Source organism: Vicugna pacos, chromosome X (genome assembly GCF_048564905.1).
Source record: "Vicugna pacos chromosome X, VicPac4, whole genome shotgun sequence".
NCBI lineage: Eukaryota > Metazoa > Chordata > Mammalia > Artiodactyla > Camelidae > Vicugna > Vicugna pacos.
Genome location: NC_133023.1, coordinates 17,484,814 through 17,497,229, shown reverse-complemented (window position 1 = coordinate 17,497,229; position 12,416 = coordinate 17,484,814).

Here is a 12,416-nt window from a genome sequence, read left to right as displayed (position 1 = left end):
AAAAATCTATTTAGGTTTTTTTTTTAATTGAAGTATAGTTGACTTACAATATGATACTAGTTTCAGGTGTATAAAATAGCAATTTAGTATTTTTTAGATGATATTCCATACAAAGTAACTATAAAATATTGACCTTATTCCCTGTACTGTACATTACATCCTTGTAACTTACTTATTTTATACCTAGTAGTTTGTACCTCTTAATCCCCTTTACCTTAAAAAAGGTATTTTATTAGTAAATAAATTTATTTATTTTTATTGAAGTACTGTCAGTTATACCATGTCAATTTCTGGTATACAGCACAATGTCCCAGTCATGCATATACATACATGTATTTGTTAAAAAATATATATTTTAAAATAATAATATGTATTTTTAATAGATATTCTTCCATCATTGTTCTAAGGTAGAAATGACAGCTCTAAACAGCCAAACACTTGATGATAAACAATATTGTAAAAAAATACTGTGTTAAGGAAACAATGAAGTTTATTTAGATACAGATTAGGCTCTCCACTCTTCCTCTTCCCACTCCCACCCCCTGTCTCATCTCCCTCTTGCCAATTCAGCTACTCTAATCCTGCAGTGATTCCTAAGTGACAGCCTGCCATCTTGAATCCTATCGCTGTCCCTGGAGTTCAGTTCAGTTTTGAGATGAAGCTGAGGGTTTAGAAATGTTGCCTTGGTGGCATGGGAGGGGATAAATTTGGGAGTTTGAGATTTGCAGATGTTAGCCACTACATAAAAAATAGATTTAAAAAGTTTTTTTATATAGCACAGGGAGCTATGTTCAATATCTTGTAATAACCTTTAATAGAAAAAATATTAAAATGAATATATGTATATATATGCATGACTGGGACATTGTGCTGTATATCAGAGATTGACACATTGTAACTGGCTGTACTTGAATTAAAAAGAAAAAGAAATGTTGCCTTGAGACTTAAAGACGTTGGGAATGTTAAAGCTGACCCATTCTTGCTACCTGGAAGCAAGAGTGAGTACTGGGGAAAGATATATCAGGCAGTATTCCTTATTGTTCAAAGGCCAGTGTTTCTTGTCTGATTATTTGTTCCACTAATAAGAATTACTATCTGGCTGCTGTGGACAAAGGACAAGAGAGATGTAGTAGAAAATGAAGTATTTCGTAGATCACAATTGCTCTAAAGGAAGATCTACCAAGGAATAATAAAGAAATACTTCTCTTGGAATACATCTTGAAGAAATGTTGGAACTTTATTGAAAAGTTCTTGTTGTTGACGTTGATATTTTATGCTGCTAGGCTTCAGAAGAGAGCAGAAAATTATGCAGAGGAGTTTAAAATCATAGCTTTGATCAGAGCCAAGGGGAAGCTACCATGAAGAGAAGCCCCAGAAAGATAAAGAATTGTGAACTGGATGGTTCCTTCCTTTGCAAGCCTTCCTTGAAAGGCCTTCTGAATGCTAGAACTTCCAAAGCAGCCGTGTAAAATAATTGGAACTTTGTGCTCTTTTATCATATAATAGACATAATTTAAAAGCTCTTTGTCGTAAAACATGGGAAGAGAAGAATTCAACTCTAATTTGTCACCTTAGCAGAAAAGAGGTGTGGGGAGAATTTCCTGAGGTGCAAAGAAATCTGAAGAGTACGTGAGAGGTGTCTTAGTAACCTGAACTAATGTAAGACCAGAGAAAGATAGAGGAAGTAGAATCATTTACTTGGAAAGTAGATCTTTCTTTCTTTCTGAATACAGAAGAAACAGTTCAGCATGAATCCAGAGCAGTACTTCTGTGGCTCTCAGGGAGTTTATAAAAATGTAGAACTTAATAGTTAAAGACACATAGAACAGTTGGAAGGCAATAATTATTTTCAAAGTTGAAGGTTATGGTGAATGCCAATTAGTGGCGTGCAACTGTTTGAGCCATTGCTTGGAAAGTGGTTGCTTCTTATAGCTATGGTTAACAGTGACTCTGTTAGAACATGACAGGGAGAGACAGGGAACCCTGACCTTGGGGTGAGGTGAAGCTAGATGTTGTGTGAACGGAACATGCCTCTCTGTTGAATTGCACATGCGACATTTTGTTCATGCATTAACTAAAATATCCAGAAGAAGGCTGTGGAGTAGTAAGCGTTCATTAACTTAAGTACTCATGACAGTCCCAGGCTCTTCTGCTTTTGGATATGAGTTTAGTTTGATTGTACTTATAGATGCATGGTACAAATGTTAGGGAGTAAGCTCTTGGAGTAGAGGTGGAATGGAATAGACACATTGTAGATGCTAGTGTGCAGGTGGAGTAAAGGAATGCCGAAGTCTTCAGAGATGCTTCTGCCAGCATCTTAATCCTGGACACACAGGGCTTCACAGCCTCTAAGGAAGATAACAATGAAGGGGAATTAGAGGGTGCCAAGAGGTCAGTCTCCACTGAGTAACCCCAAGACCCAAATCGGTACTGTCGTCCACCCACTCAGGTGCTGAACTAGTTACGGCATAACTTCTGACTTTAGGATCTGGATATGTTGTAGTGGTTAGCTCTTAGCCTTTCAAACCCCAAACAGTCGCTGGATGTTGGGTGGAGAGCTACAGGAGCAGTGTGCTGGAGATGGCTCATGCCAGCTTGTGAGACAGTTATTAAATTTTTAGGAGTTTGTGAGCTAGGTATTAAACTGTGAGTAATTTGAAATTGGCTATGCCCCCACTTCCCAAGAAAGCCCGTTGTTCAGGTTTCTCAGCATACCACTAGCTATGAAGCTTCTTGTATATACAAAGATAATCCTAGAATTGGAGCTCTTCTTGGTCCTAACACTGAAGACCTGGTTTTTCTGGAGTCTCCTGGTTTCTTAATTCTGTTCATCCTTCAGAGTGACCTAGCTTTCATAGCTCCTGGTAGATTGGGCCATGATCTTTATCTGTGTCAACCACCCTTATAGCCTGAGTTCTTCCATATCCTTAACCAGTTTTTAGTTTTCCCTTGGTGGTGTTACTCTGCTGGGGACCTTAACTAGTCCTTAGTTGCCTGCCATGATGTCTCAGAGAATTAAACAAGATTCTCTTCATTGTCTGTATATATGTTGAAGAATATTCCTCACTGTAGTGGACACTGCTGGTGCTCCGTCCATACCCTTTGGCGCTCATCATTTTAGTATATGCCAACAGAATCTGCAGAACGCCTGCACTTCTCTCCCCAAGGGCTCTTCAGGTCACGGGTGGGACTGGCTGGAGGTGCTGGCAAGTTAATGCCTCATGACAGACACTTATCCAATGTCTGATGGCGGTTGTAAGGTAAGTATACTTCAGCTCCCTCATTCCTCAGTTAGAACAACTCTGCCACATTTTCCACAGCCATCTTCCAGAAGTCTCCGGTGGGATTGAGCCCCAGTTGCCCATAGAGATAATTAATTCATTAGCATATCCCCTATTACCTTCCTTCCCTTTCTTACATCACTTTCCCCCTCCCCTGCTGGTGCTCCTGGGATTACCTCCTACATAAACTACCTACACGTGCATCCTTGTCTCTGGGTCTGATTCTGGAAAAGAACCAGCCTTAGACACTCATCACCCTCATTTTTATACCAACAACGGAATGGAAGGCACTTATGAACCACCTTCTGAAAATACCTGAATAAAAAGATATTTGGTTGGCAGATAATGTATTAATAAATGTTCAACTAGGCATCTCCTTTTTTGAATGCTCTGTGATGGCCAAACATTTTGCAGTGGTGCTTGCTGTTTTCCCTTTGCCATCATCAAAGTAACGCCAAAAGAGCACATGTAGATGGCTTTAGTCCTGTGCTTTATTTTTAATTCTGTGTAAATAAATACAAAATGACAAAAATATACATGTTTACTGGACATTGCATTTGATTGTGTGGCATTACATAGTGTGTCACAATATTTCAGCTTGTAATTGTATCTTTCACCTATTGGTGCACAATTCTGTAACTTCTAGAATACAATTCCCCTGGAACCTTTAGTGGAACCCCTGAGTGCTTAGACTTGCAAAAGTTTGTTTGGGGAGTATTTGAGCCACACTGGCTGAGGTCTAAGGATATTTTTGGAAACATCTAAAACAGTAAAAGAGTAAAGGATGGAGAGGATTTTCTTTTTGCATTCATGAGAAGCATGCAGGGATACAAATCTCAGAATACCACACTATAGTTTAAGCTTTGGATTCGGTATGTGTATCTAGAAAAATTATTCAACAGTAATGATTATTTCTAGAATTTGCTTTTTATCCTTGGAAGGTCAATTGCCAGGGCCTGTTAAGAACATTCAGTACTACTTTCAGGGTTTTTTCTTTTTCTTTTCTTTTTTTTTGTCATTTTTCTGTAATACAAGTCAACTGAAATGAAAAATTAAGTGGGCACCTTTGCCAACAACCTTATGTTTCTTGATTCATGTAAGTGCGGACAAATATGGCAGCCTGTCTGATCTTTTATTTGATGACCTTCAGTTCATGGGACTCAACATTCTTACAAATTCAACACCTGTGTTCCTGTTCAAGCTGTTGTGATAAGTATTTACTACACATTCTTTTAGGGCTCCCTCTCAGTGGATGCTTTTGAATTTGGTGACTTCAGCTATGACTCAAGGGAATTTTTGTTTTGATGTTGTGAATCAGTGATGCTCTCTGGAGAAATGCAGATTTTCCTGTAGGTGATGAAATGTCATCTCAGTGTAATGCCCTAGGGACGATAACACTTGCCCCCAAGAGGGAGAGGCCTGGCTTCTTGAGCCATGCCTTGGTGATAAGAAATTTTAGTTTTTCCACCTCTTACTCTTGTTTTTTTTTAATTCTAAGAAATGACTTTTCCATTTTATAGAGTAAAATCATTGCCCACCCCGCAGGTTTTGAATACAGACTGTCAGCACCCATGTCCCTGTATAAGACTATCTACCCATTCAAGTAGGACGCACAGATGAGAATATGCTGCAGTGAGTGTGTTTTTGTCAAACAAAAGTCTCATGTTTAAGATCTAACATGATTTTGTCCTATTGCCCTATTGATCTTTGCCAGCTAAAACTTACAGCTCTTTATCCCATTTTGGATTCCAGCAAAAGCTAAATACTTCATGAATTGCAAAACTCACCAACTTTGCTGAGGGGTGTGGTAAGAGAGTCTAATTTAAGATCCAGAATTATCATCTACAATCCATTTTTAAGTGAATTTCTTTTAAAAGAAATTCCATTTTTATCTTTTCTTATGGAAAAGAAAAGGACAGAAATAGAAAGTAAAATATTTCCCCCTATCAAAAATTATCCATGTATAGAAGGCATCCAGGTTGCCTGATGACGTCGATGGAGGAATATGGAGAGGAGCAGTGTTCCTTCTTCCAACCTTACTGGAGGTTTTAGCAGTGCCCTTTTATAGGCAGCAACTTGAGTGTTGGCCTATCTTCAAAGGAGATTTGGACTAAGATGGAATGATTTACTAAATATCTCCATAAATCTGGAATGTGCACATACTATTTTGCCATTGGGATGGAAACTTAACTAAGTATGTTGAAATATTAAAATGTACTCATTCATTTTCTCTTTTCCCTTGGCCCTTATTTTCTGGGCTATTTAGGGAAATGTCAGTGCTCGAGAGTAAAGCAAAGTGGGCAAAAATCCAAGGATTAAATTTAGTTTTTATGTATGTCTTCCTACCGTAAAATATTTCCAAGTTAGTTAACTAAATTAATTGAACATGCAGATATGAAATGGAATTGGGAGTGAAGGCCTGGTGTGATATGCTTACTTTTCTGACCTGGGTTTTTTATCTGCACTATAGTTTGGCTTCTGAAAAAGGAAGTCATTCTGACCTTTCTTCTATTTGTTAGAGAGTTATCACTGATGAGAGGGTGTCCCACTGCAAAATTATCCTGTGGATGTTTATACACCCCCCACAAACTCGAGACAGCTTTTTCCCCGTGTGTGTGTGTCTGTGTGTGTGGGGGGGGGGGGAGAGAGAGAGAACTGATTTCAGTTTCCATGGAAATGGGCTAAATAAGGACTTTAACAAACAGGAGTATGAGTGCAACTTCTTTGCTATTCCAGCTCAGAATTATTGAGACAAAATCTGAAATCATTCCAGTCCTTTACATTGTGAGATCAATATTGTAATTTGGTACCTGTGACATAGAATTTTGGATTCAAACTTTATTGGTGACAGTGAAATCGTGCATCCATTAAGTTAGCCCTGTGAAATAAACTAAAATGGCCCGCCCTGAACAATTGATTTGACACTGTAGGCATATGTTACTGTGGTGTTGTTCCCCTCAGGTTTTTCTCCTCTTTCTCCACACAGGTGTTGACGTATAACTAAAACACCCCTAATTTCCTCTCTCCTCAACTCAAAATGCCTGTGGAAGGTCATAGTTCTACAGGAAGGGGAGGCCAAACTTAGACTTTTCTTAGCCCTCTGTTGACTTCCTTTAAGCCCAGGCATGTAGGTACATAGGGTTCTTCTTGCTACCATTTTATCCCCACGTTTGTGATCACAAATTAAACTGAGGCCAGGAAATCATTTTTTGTTTTCTTTCTCCGGAGACAGAGATGTAACATTGTGACCATTACCAAAGAAGGTACCATATGCAAGGTTTTACAAAAAGACATCTGCTGCCAAACAAACAAAAACCCCAAACCTCTGTCTGCAAGACATGAAGTAATAAGAACTTTTTTGATTGCCCATCTGGAAAAAGCAAAACAACAAAAAAGAACACATACTAATTACCATTACTGAGATACCTGAATGTAAAAAAAAGAAGGGAAAGGGAAAATAGTAAAACTGAAGATACTCCCCTGGCCTGCTGTCCTGTCACTCTGTGATGTTTGTCTGTCAGAGAGCTAGAAACCTATATGAAAAAGTGAAAGCTGTGAGTTTGAAATCTTCTTTACACTTGAAATTTTGACATCACGATTAAAAACAGGATGCTTTATTGGAAGATAGGGGTTTAATATGAAAAGATAGTCAACTAAGGACTCAATGTATTTGACATGAGGCGTTTCCAAGGTTTAGTGTGCTAAGTGGCTTGAGGGTTGCTACTGCCTATAAATTCCTTGTGCAAGCCTGAAATGTTGCCCTCTGGTGAAGGCTGGTCAGATGGAGAGGAACTGTGGGATTGCCAATCACCAGTGGGATGGTTTTCCCTGCTGATTTTGTTTTTGTGTAGGTGTGGGATGACATAAATACATATTTTAGGTGTCAGAGAAACTCAAGTGGTATAAAATGTAGGACATCATTTCTTTCTTGAAAGAGTTGGTCATTTTTTATTCCTGGTTTTCCTTAAACATCTTTAAAATAAAAAAGTAGAGTTTATTAATGCACCTTGATAGACCAGTGTTTTAACGCCAAGTGGGAAATCTTTCTGGGCAGGTTTTCAATGAATTCCACGTGAGCAGGTGTTGCCTGCCATGGATCAAAGTGGTATGACTCACACTCTGTCAAGCTTGGGGTACAACTGTGGAATTTTTCCCGGGAGGATTTGATGCTTATCTGTCTTAAAGCTGACCAAGCGAAACTAATTATGTGCTCTAGGACTTGAATATTCCTTTTTAGTTTAAAAATAACGTATTACTCCCAGAATCACCTACTTTCCTCTTGTGAAGAAACCCACCTAAAATATGGGGGAACCAAACCTAACACTGAGGTCTCTGTTGGAGAAATAGATAAGCTTTCTGAATGCTGCATTGAGTGAGTCATCTGACTGACAAGATGGAATCGTATGATCAATTGCCATGAATACAACTTAAAAATTCACTGTGATTGAACCCAGAACTTTACAGAGTAATATGCAATTTTGGGAACTTCTTTCATTAGCAATGACAATAAGAGAGGAACCACATTTTGCTATCTAAACTATTTTATGTCTAGGGTGATGATCTTTTGCAACATTAGTAAATGTTTGAGATAGACTCTCTTCCCTTTTGTCACTCACTGGAATTGGACTTCCAGAGGAACATTTAACTATTTCATTGCTAATAGTTATTAGCAGGGGTTATCTTTGATGTTAAAAAATTAAATGCACTGGCTCTCTAGACACACTTTTTATAGCTTTGAAACATTTGCACATTTAGAAGAATGAGAGAAATTTGGCCAAGGAATTACTAAACCCAAGTTGACACTTTCCTTGTTTTTCCTTGTTTGGGCCTAGCATTCAATAATTCTGCTCACTGCTTCTAAGCTGGTGTGTGAATACACAATCGTGGGTGGTTGAATTATGGGATCATAGATGATACAAATAGAACCTGAATGTGCTCTGCCCAAGTTACTAAGGGCCAATTATGAGTTGAGAATTCAAAAGAAAATGTGGAATCCTTTTACTTTTTTAAAAAAAGCCTAGATTCAGGCTCGATATCTTTATCTTACAGAGATTCCTGAACGACTCCATTATTTTCCATTCATATTTTCAGTCATTCCACGCAAATTTGATTTATTTCACCTTCCCAGTAATTACTATTTTTCCTGCCACTCTCTGTCTAAATCTTAGGAACTATACTAGGGCTCCTCTCCCCAACTTCTCTTAAAGTCCACTCTGTGCCGTGTGTGTGTGTGCGCGCGCACGTGTGTGCATGTGTATGTGTATTAACTATATGTTTCTGGTCTTGGACAGTTCTTTCTGTCACTTGTATGACTCTTCTCCCAAACTGATGTTTCTTATCACTAGGCTTCTCTGGATGGCACCTTCTTTCCTTGGAGTGGATGAAAGGCACTGGCTTTCCCATTGAACCAACACTAGTGATAAATGGAAAATGCCCACTCCTTCTTAAGACTGGGAGTTGGCAAAACAGAATGACACCCCCCCCCACGTATGTCCTTCTTCCTTCCTCCCCACTCCTTTTCTCCTTGTCTGGATTGCAAAGCAAAAATTCTAGATTAGTTTCCACACCTCCAGACTTTGAGAGAGATCTCTGTGGTTTTGGGTCTCTGCTGTTCTCACCTATGACTTAGAAAAATTACATCAAATGCAGTTTCCCATTATAAAACTGTTAGCAATTTGTAAATTCCAAGAAACGTTCACTTCCTAAGGTTTCTTTCTTTTTTTTTTAAGTGTACTGTTTGGTTCATGCACAGGAAACATATAAAAAGGAAAGATAAAAGTTTTTATGGTTCCCTACAGATAGCTGAAGCCTTTGGCCTGCCAAACCCCACAGAACCAAAGGGCTGGGCCTGCTAAGGCATTTTAATGTGCTTCAAATGTGTCAGGTATGTTACAAAAGGTAGTGTGCATGTATGTAAGTGTTGTAGGTGTGTTGAATGTACATGCATTATGTATGCATGTGTGTGTGTGTGTGTGTGTGTGTGTGTGTGTGAAGTAGAGCTAATGGCTCATTACTAATTTTGGCCAGTCATGCATGGTCTTGGGAGGCATCATGGAATCTGCCTTGGTGCTTGTGGATAGAAGGCAAAGATAATTTGGGCAGGATGTAATTTAAAGAATATAGATCTGAAAGTCTCAGCCAAACATGCTGAAGGTTCACCCTGGAAATCAAGTATGTTGTTTTGCCAAAGAGAATCATATAGGTTTTCCCAAGGATGAGCCTGGAATTGGTAGTGGAAATGGGCCAAGATATTGCCATTTTGTAAGAATTAAACAAAACACTGTATAGGTCTCAGTGAACAAAGTCTTCAAACTTTACATCAGATACTGTAGAATGGGGCTAATATTCCTCCATCTCAACAGAAGGCTTCCCTTGTCATGGCTGGGCAGGGGCTTATGTAAATGGCACTGTTCAGTCACCAGTGCCTCCTTTGTGCTTCCTGGAGGGCTGAGCAGTGATTCCCTCGGGTTTGCCCTTGGTACAGCCCAGGTGTATTCCATTGTTCCTAGAGTAATGGCAGAAGAAGCACAACCCACAGGTACAAGAACAGTCATTTTTTCTCCAGCCTCCTCCATCGACGTAGAGCGTAGCTAGTTTATGTCTCAGAGTCAAGAGAACTGGCTTCTCTTTGCAGACCTATGTCCAAGACACGTCTGTCCTTCAATGTAACCAAATGTCCACAATCATGATTTCTTATCTGCCCACTATGAATATTACCAAAATGAATGAGACACATTCGCTCCCTCCCTTGAATAGGGATCTCCTGGGAACACCCTTTCAATGATGTGGTTTGCTGCGGCCACAAGCACATCCCTATATAACTTGGGAATAGGCTGCTCCTCCCCCGGCTCCTTTATTAGGGACCACCTCTGCACGTTGCCTTTGTTGGCTGCCCTCTTCAGGTGTCTGTGTGTGGGAAGTGGTTACTGCAAGTCTGAGGCTATAGATACTTTGTTGCCACAGTCAGAACATGGTAGCGGCCTGGTATTCTTTCTGCCAACAAGAGCATGATGCAGAGGGGTCCTTTACCCAGTCTTCCCTGGGGAGTATGTTTAACTGGTGCTAGAATATAAATTGGACAGTGAAATCCTGTTTGCAGGATAAATAAACAAATGCATGAAAGGAACGGAAGTAGGCACTTGGCTCGGCATGAAGAGACCAATATTTAGAAGCAGTTTTGGCTCCTTAGAGAAAAGATTGTTGGGAAATTCTTGGTTGCCCATTGGCCACAATGAGGACACCAGGATTACACTCCCATTGAGGTCTTTATTAATTTAGGACAGTGGTTCTTCACCCTTTTTGGGTCACAGACCTCTTTTGGGATCTGACAACTATGCACTCTCTTTAGGAAAATGCACATATTGAACATATACACACATGTTTGCATATAATTTAATTTGAGGGAATTCAGAGCCCCGCCCTCCCACCAACTCATTCATGGTTAAGACCCCAAAATTAGATACATAGAATTTGGCAGTAATGTGGCAGAATGGAGAGAGGACTGAGGCTAGGAACTAGGAGACTTCAATTATAGTCCTGTGTCTGCTTCTAACTAGCTCTGTGCATGTAATTTCACTTCTCCAGGTTTCAGTTTTCTTAAGTGAAAAACAAGGGGGTAAGCTTAATTCCATGCAAAGATTTCCATCTGGTGGCAACATTCTGGCAGGAGAGGAGGCTGGCCCAAACCACAGGGACAGCATTCCTTCCACCAAGGTCCCTCTGTGGGTTGCCTCCTTGGTACACATTGCTTTCTTTGTACTTTGAAAAGGTAGGCTCCTCCAAACCTTTGCAGTGCTAATTTTAATCTAACTTGAAAACCTACACAGAGGCCATAGCTCTGGTCACCTCACATCCTCTTCCTTGCGTGGCACCCTCACAGACATCACAGAGGACTTCAAAGAGATCACCTGGGCAGAAGAGGGGCAGGTGAGAGGCTGGCTGGGGAGGACATCCTGACACTGCCTATTCAGGTGAATGGATTTTAGCTCATTCAGTTTCCTCTTTGCTTTCTCCTGGACTGGCATGAAACAGAAACAAACAGTTGTAACCACCACGGGGAGGAACTCCGCAATGTGTTGGCTGAAGCCATTCTCAGTTCTTTGCCAGAGAATCCGGTAGTACTAATTTAATATTTTCCTTCGTGTTGCAGCTTTACCATGCTTTTGAAAAATAGGAACTTTGTCTTCATATACCTGGTGCTTTTTATGTCGCACTAACTTAAAAGCAGATTACCCCAAAGGAATGTTCAGATGTCTTCAGGCAAGGCAGGCGTAGTAATTAAATAAGTGCACTCCCCTCCCTGCCCCATCCCCAAGTGCCTGTGTCCCTTTCTTTTAAGGGACATTACAGTCCCGCTCCAGCATCTTAGGGCTTGTGTCCCTTTACACTCGTGCCACTAGGTGGTGATCCAGCCAATTTTCGAATGTCCTAAAATGACTGGGACAACTCCTGGACTCACGTCTGCAAAAACCTACTTCTTTGTAGTTTTCGATCCTGAGCCATGGTGTTACTGTGTGGGATGGACAAATTACAGATAATGTCTTGAGTTCCTTCTCTACAGCAGGCCTTGCACGAGTGCTTTCTGAACATCTTCTCATTTAATCCTTACAGTGAATCTGCAAGATCAGTCAAATGTAGGCTCTCTGAGGGCAGATATATATATATATTTTTAAATCTGCTTTGTTTACTGCTGTCCCCAGTCTCCAGAACAGTATCTGAGTGATATGAGGCACTAAGTATTTGCTGAGTTTAAAGATTGTTACTATTATTATCCCCATTTCACAGATGAGAAAACAGAAATTCACAGAGATCAAACATTACTATAAGCTGCAGGACTACTTTAATAGGATCCGAAGGAATAAAAAGCCATTATGAGGAGGATATCATTTGTGTCCAAGAGGCTCTGCCTCACGCCACAGCCCCAAGGCGGCTGCCCAGCCCACCCGTTCTTGAGATAGACACAGCCAAGCTCCATTGCTGGGGCCAGAGGAAAGTCGTGTCATGGTCCCAGCATGCCACTCAGAACAGTTGGGTGGTGGTTCATTAAAACAAAAGGGTTATCAAGGGCCTTACTCAGAGCAGTATATTGCACAAGTAACTGTAGCCATGGAGGATGGCGTCTGATTATCTCGCTTC